The sequence below is a fragment of the Apium graveolens genome, chromosome 4 (assembly GCF_009905375.1).
Source record: "Apium graveolens cultivar Ventura chromosome 4, ASM990537v1, whole genome shotgun sequence".
NCBI classification, from domain to species: domain Eukaryota; kingdom Viridiplantae; phylum Streptophyta; class Magnoliopsida; order Apiales; family Apiaceae; genus Apium; species Apium graveolens.
This window is the reverse complement of record NC_133650.1, coordinates 222,688,638-222,695,639: the sequence shown is the minus strand read 5'-3', so window position 1 is coordinate 222,695,639 and position 7,002 is coordinate 222,688,638. Positions and strand designations below refer to the sequence as shown.

Genomic DNA, 7,002 nt, shown 5'->3' with positions numbered 1-7,002 from the left:
ATTTGGTTCCTAAAAGTAGAATGCCTGATCTACCAATAGATCTACCTCTGCAGCTATAGCAGCTACAACATCAACGGGAAGACGCGGGACGCTTCCCATGCGCTTGCGCTGGCTCTGCTTGAGTCTGGCCATCTTTCCTAACTGTTGTTGTGTGATGAAGAAATGAAGCAAGAGTGAGCATTACAGCTCGCAAGATAATATATAGTGTAAACATAATGCAAATATCTAAATGGATATCTTACTGGAAACCTTTATCAAGTGTAAGGTAGATACTTACTGGATATAAGCTTAAAGGAAGATGAAGTTACCAATTACTTCTCTATACTTATACCATTTTATAAAGCTACTTGAACTACCACTGTTCAAAGTATTATAGGTTTCAAAAGGTCATCCCATAGATGAGACCACAAGTTAAGACTTGAATAGATTCAATCTTTGATATATTATTGAATGAAATGAAGTTACGAGATACTTTATTCAGTCCCGATATATATATCCACATATATATCTTTTATACATTTCCTGGAAACCTCTGTTATGTAAAGTATGAACAGAGTTTGTAACATCCAATGAATTTTGGAAAGGAAAAGAATTTTGGCATAAACCCGATATCTTGCTGATCAGGCAAAGATACCAATAAGTAACCTTTTCTACTAGTACATGGACGAATTCCCCACTGGTCATCACCCTGGCCGCAATAGGACCTTATGCTGGACTGCCACTCAGCCACTTACGCATTTGATGGACTCCCACTGAGCCACTTACACATTCATGGACGCCCACTGAGCCCATGTTGCTTATGCCGACTCAATAGATGGACTTACTTCCCGAACGTTGGGTAAGTAATCAATTCATTTATCAAAACAGCAACCTCGTTGCGAATATAAAATACACCACTAAGCCGGATCCCTCAGGTTTTGAGCGAGTATTTAAATCCCCTTCGAAAGAAAGATCTTAAATATAAAAATGAGTTTTGGGATCCGCTCTAACTTTTAAAAATCATTTTGAAGACTCGAAAACATTTTTAAGAATGTTTGGAGTGATGCTGATTTAATAAAATAAATCAGTCCCAATATATTAGAAAATATCTGAATATTATTATTTAAATAATATTCCCATAAAGAATAATCTTTATAAAAATAATTGAAGTAGAAGTTGTAAAACTTATACTTGAAATGAATATTAAATAACCGAAGATATACTTATACGAAAGTAATATCTTTATTTGAATAATCAAAAGTGAGTTTGATTATCGTCACATTATTCTTTAATAAAATAAATAATATTAATTAGTAAATAATCGGAGTCATAAGTCCTCGAATGAATATTCAAAATAATTTTCATTAATAAAATAAACGGAGTCATAAGCCCTCGAATGAATATTCAAAATAATATTCATTAATAAAATAAACGGAGTCATAAGCCCTCAAATGAATATTCAAAATAATATTCATTAATAAAATAAACGGAGTTATAAGCCCTCAAATGAATATTCAAAATAATATTCATTAATAAAATAAACGGAGTCATAAGCCCTCGAATGAATATTCAAAATAATATTCATTGATAAAATAAACGGAGTCATAAGCCCTCGAATGAATATTCAAAATAATATTCATTGATAAAATAAACGGAGTCATAAGCCCTCGAATGAATATTCAAAATAATATTCATTAATAAAATAAAGTTATCGAATAAACCTTATTCGATTTATAGTTTTGAAAACTATATCTATATATATATATAAATATATATAATATACTCGGGAACATCGACTCCCGATTTTAGAAAAATGTCCACCTTTGGGTCCCCTATACTAAGGGTATACGCAACTACTGCTTATCTCTAGCATAGGTATTATGCAACTATAAGCATTTGAATCAACAAATATATATCAAGATTACGAAACAGACATGCATATATACCATATCACATGCTCCAATATATCGCAAGATTTGCTAATTAACCATCATGCATCTATCACAAGATAATGCATATACATATGTATACATCACAACAACAGTATAACGGGTAGAAAACTTGCCTGAGCGACTGGGGGTGATAAATGGCTTGGGACGAGTCTGGTAACCTATAAACAACATATAAGTTGTAATTAAACCAAAGTCACTTATGTATCTATACTTTAACCAATTAGACCCTAACGTTCGCTTTTTCCCTTAACGATTCACTTAAGTCGCTCGAGTACCCTCGGCTCCACAATTTTTCATAAATTAACCATTAAGGGTTTTAAGGAGATTCTTTCGCGAGTACCTTACCAACTTCCTAATCCACTTTACATAAATGTTTCATACTCCAATTAGTCATTTAAGGTCCTTAACCAATGTTTCAAAGTAAGGCGAGGGGTAACGGTTCATTCGCGAAACGCCGTTACTTAAAACGGTCGTTTCTCCTAAACCGTATATCGGATTCAAACGAACCACATATCAAAACGAAGCTCGTAAAATGAACTATCTAATCATGGCAATGGTCAAAACCTAACAGTGAGTTCTCGGGTCCTGATGTTAAGAGCAAAAATAGTCTAAAGTAAATCGGACATTACGACGGCTATGTTTACGCGATTACCAATTTTTATTCTACTCCAATTCAACCACAAACCAACCATAATTAAACCATACAACCAAACTCCATCCATAACTCACTACAACAGCCCCAAAACCTCAAGTTTTTTCCAATTTATATTAATCTCAAACATGAACTAAAACTATTCTTAAGTTCTTTAACTAATAACCAAGATTTACAACTCCAAAAACATCACAAAACCAACTAATCTCTACATACACAACAATCAAGCCTCTTATGAACTATAATACTCATATTAAGATCTTAACATTCAATAACAAAGCTAGGTTAAGAGATTATACCTTCCTTGTGAGTGGGAGTAACTAATTAGCTTGGAATCACCCTTGAAAGTCCTTACCCAAGCTTAATCTAAACAAAAACTCAAGAACAAAATTTTAAGTTCTTGAAAAACACTATTCACCCTCTTCTTCCATGAATTTTAGGAAAAGATTGTGAAGGAATTTGAAGCTCAAACTTATAGGATAGCTATATCTATGCATAAGGAACCTTAGATAATTACCTCACTAATTAACAAAGCTTGGAACTTAAATTTGGGTTTTTCTTTCCTTGCAAAATAAAAGGGGCAGAAAGCTTTTGCTTGAAAATGGGAAGTCAACTTTGTGTTTTTGGTGTTATGATTTGTTTGTTGGTTGTTTTTGCCTTTTGTTTTAATTAATTTACCTTTTAACCATGGTGATTTTTGTGTGGCTTGAAATCAACCACACTTCCTTCCTTTTTGGTCATGCTTAGGTCATCATTCTTATGTCATCTTCCCATGCTTGTCCTCTTCTTATTGGTTTGATGACATTATCATCACTAACCTCTTTGATTAGCTCCTAATTACTTGGCTAATGACCGCTGATCTGTTATACGGTTCGCTTAAATTTCATTTTCGTTTATCGTTTGAGGGATCATACCCAGGATATTATTACTTGGGTTTCCTTAACCTTTCTCAATATATTATATTCCTTTTATGATCCTCTCTTATAATCCTTGAATTTAAATCCTTTTTATCCTGTTACCTTATACTCAATTCTTTCGGTATCTGGTGGATTTTCGGGAAAAAAATCAAAGTGTTTGAATTTGGATTCTGACGATCTTTACATACACTTATATATCATATAGAGTGCTAATAAGATCTCAGAATAACAACAAAAGAACCCCTACATAGTGTGACATGAAAAGTTTTCTTATTCAGCAATATCAGCAAAAACACTATTCATAAGGGTTAAAAAAAGTTCAAAATTTTGGGGTTATTACAAAATCTTTGAAAAGTCCTAGATGAAACGCCTATAGAAACCCGCATGACCAAGAAAACTGTGAATTCCCTTAATAGAAATAGGTGGATGAAGATTTTTGATAACCCCCACTTTGGCTATATCCACCTCAAGACCCTTACTCGAAACCTTGTGCCCAAGAATAATGCCCTGTCGCACCATAAAGTGACATTTCTCCCAATTGAGAACCAAATTGGTCTTAACACACCTCTTGAGAACGTGTCCAAGATTTTGCAAGCATTTGTCAAAAGAATCGCCAAATACAGAGAAGTCATCCATGAACACCTCCACATTCTGGCCAATCATATCAGAAAAGATGGCCATCATACATCTCTGAAATGTGGCTGGTGCAACACACAGACCAAAAGAAACTCGCCTGAAGGAGAAAATACCAAATGGACAAGTGAAGGTAGTCTTCTCCCGATCTTTTGGAGTGATACAAATCTGATTGTAACCCGAATAGCCATCCAGAAGACAGTAGTACTCATGACCAGCCAATCTGTCAAGCATCTGGTCAATGAAGGGCAAATGGAAGTGATCCTTCCTAGTGGCCTTGTTCAGCTTTCTATAATCCATATAAATTGTCCATCCCGTGATTGTCCGAGTAGGGATGAGCTCATTTTTATCATGAGTAACCACTATGATACCTTCTTTCTTTGGTACACACTGAACCAGACTCACCCAAGAACTGTCAGAGATGGGATAAATAATTCCTGCATCCAGCCACTTAAGAATTTCCTTCTTAACTACTTCCTTCATGATCAGATTAAGTCTTCTTTGCTGCTCAGCCGTAGGCTTGCTACCTTCTTATAGCAGAATTTTATGCATGCAATAAGAAGGGCTGATTCCCTTGATATCTGCTATAGTCCAACCAATTGCCGATTTGAACTCTCTTAGAAGCCTCAGAAGCTTTTCCTCATCACTACCTGAAAGGTCAGATGTAATAATCACAGGCAGAGTAGATGCATCACCTAAAAAAGCGTACCTCAAATGCTCAGGTAAAGGCTTAAGCTCGAGAGTGGGGGCTTCCTCAATAGATGGCTTGAGGCATTTGGGAGCTTTGTTCAATTCCTCTATTCCAAGAGATTCAAAAGGCATATCAATCTTCCTCTTTCAGGGAGAAGCATTCAGATATTGCAATTGCTCTTCACCTTCGTGATCTTCATTATCTGAATTCCCCAATAAGGCCTTCTCTAAGCATCAGACCTCAGCAATTGATCAAGTTCCGAAGTCACCACGGAATCGACCAACTCTACCTTAGAGCACTCCTCATTTTCCGTTGGAAATTTCATAACATTGAACACATTAAAAGTTACATCCTGATCCAGCACTCGCATTGTTAGCTCACTCTTCTGCACATCTATCAAGGTTCGACCAGTCGCCAAGAAAGGTCTTCCCAAGATTATGGGAATCTTCTTATCCTCCTCGAAATCCAGAATTACAAAATCAGTAGGGAAGATGAGTTTATCAACCTTGACCAAGACATCCTCCACAATACCTCGCAGATATGTAATAGAACGATCGGCCAACTGCAAAGTCATATAAGTCGGTTTTGAATCAGGTAAGTCCAACTGTTTGAAGATTGACAAAGGCATTAGATTGATACTAGCTCCCAAGTCACATAAGCATCTGTCAAAAGACACTTTTCCAATAGTACACGGAATAGTGAAACTTCCTGGATCTTTAAGCTTCGGAGGCAACTTCTGTTACAGCACATCACTGTATTCCTCCGTGAGAGCGACAATCTTTAAATCATCTAGCTTCACTTTCTGAGAGAGAATACCTTTAATAAACTTTGTGTAACTAGGCATCAGCTCAAGAGCCTCAGCGAAACGTATGTTGATATGAAGTTTCTTGAACACCTTCAGAAACTTCTCAAATTGTTTATCCTGCTTTTTCTTCTGCAGCCGTTTAGGAGAAGGCGGTGGAGGATAGATCTGTTTCTCCCCTGTATTACCCTCAGGAGGAGTGTGCTCAACAGTAGTCTTCCTTGGTTCCATTTCTACTTCGTGCTGCTCTACTTCTTTCTCAGTCCCAGCTTCTTCAGTCAACACTTGGGTTTGTTCGGGATTCATAACCTTTCCAGACCTTAAAGTGATTGCCTTTACCTGATCCTTAGCTTCCTTTCTGGCACTTCAGTGTCACTAGGTAATGTACCAGGTTGACGATTTAGCAAGGCATTGGCAATTTGTCCAATTTGATTTTCCAAGGTCTTTATAGAAATAGCTTGACTCTTGCACATAAGCTTCAACTCCTCTAATTCAGATTTTTCATTAGCTTGTTGTAGCTGAAGTTGTTGTTTGGTGTATATTGTGGTTGCTGAAAACCAGGAGGATTGTACTACTTAGCTGGATACTGCTGATAAGGCTGTTGAACCGCATTCTGAGTGTTGCTCCAACTGAAATTAGGATGATTGCGGTTGTTGGGAAGATAAGTGGCTGGCACAGGCTGCTGCGAATGCTGAAAGTTGCTCACGAACTGAGCTGATTCACTAGAAATTGCGCACTGATCAGTCTCATGGGCACCAGCACAAAGCTCACAAATACTAGTGATTCAATTAACTCCATATTTAGCCAAAGTGTCCACCTTCATCGTCAAAGCCTTAAGTTGGGCAGATATAGCAGTTGCTGCATCCAACTCTAGAATTTCTGCAACTTTTCCCTGAGTCAGTCTCTGGGAAGGATTCTGGCATTCATTAGCAGCCATCAGTTCAATCAGTTCATAAGCTTCATCGTCGCTCTTAGCCTACAAGGCTCCTCCTGATACTGCATCGAGCATGGGTCTAGAAGTAGCACCCAATCTATTGTAAAAACAATTAATAAGCATCCAATCATGCATGCCATGGTGTGGGCACTTCCTTAGCATCTCCTTATAATGATCCCAAGCCTCACAGAAAGATTCTCCAGTTTGCTGAGCAAACTGAGTAAAAGCATTCCTGATTGCAGCAGCCTTTGCCATATGGAAGAATTTAGTGAGAAACTTTTGAGCAAGATCTTCCCAAGTAGTGATAGACCCTGCTGGTAGAGAATGTAACCAGCACTTAGCTTTGTCCCTCAGAGAGAATGGGAAGAGTCGCAGCTTGATAGCATCTTCAGTCACATCATTGAACTTGAAAGTATCGCAGATCTCAATGAAATTTCTGATG

At 37.1% G+C, this 7,002-nt stretch overlaps 1 non-coding gene across 1 annotated transcript; it reads left to right on the top strand.

Annotated features, from left to right (window-relative positions):
* The first annotated feature begins 6,693 nt into the window (after positions 1 to 6,693).
* LOC141722925 (small nucleolar RNA R71) lies at positions 6,694 to 6,800 on the top strand. The gene has a single exon (XR_012575921.1). It is a non-coding gene; the product is annotated as a small nucleolar RNA R71 (small nucleolar RNA).
* Positions 6,801 to 7,002: the final 202 nt, after the last annotated feature.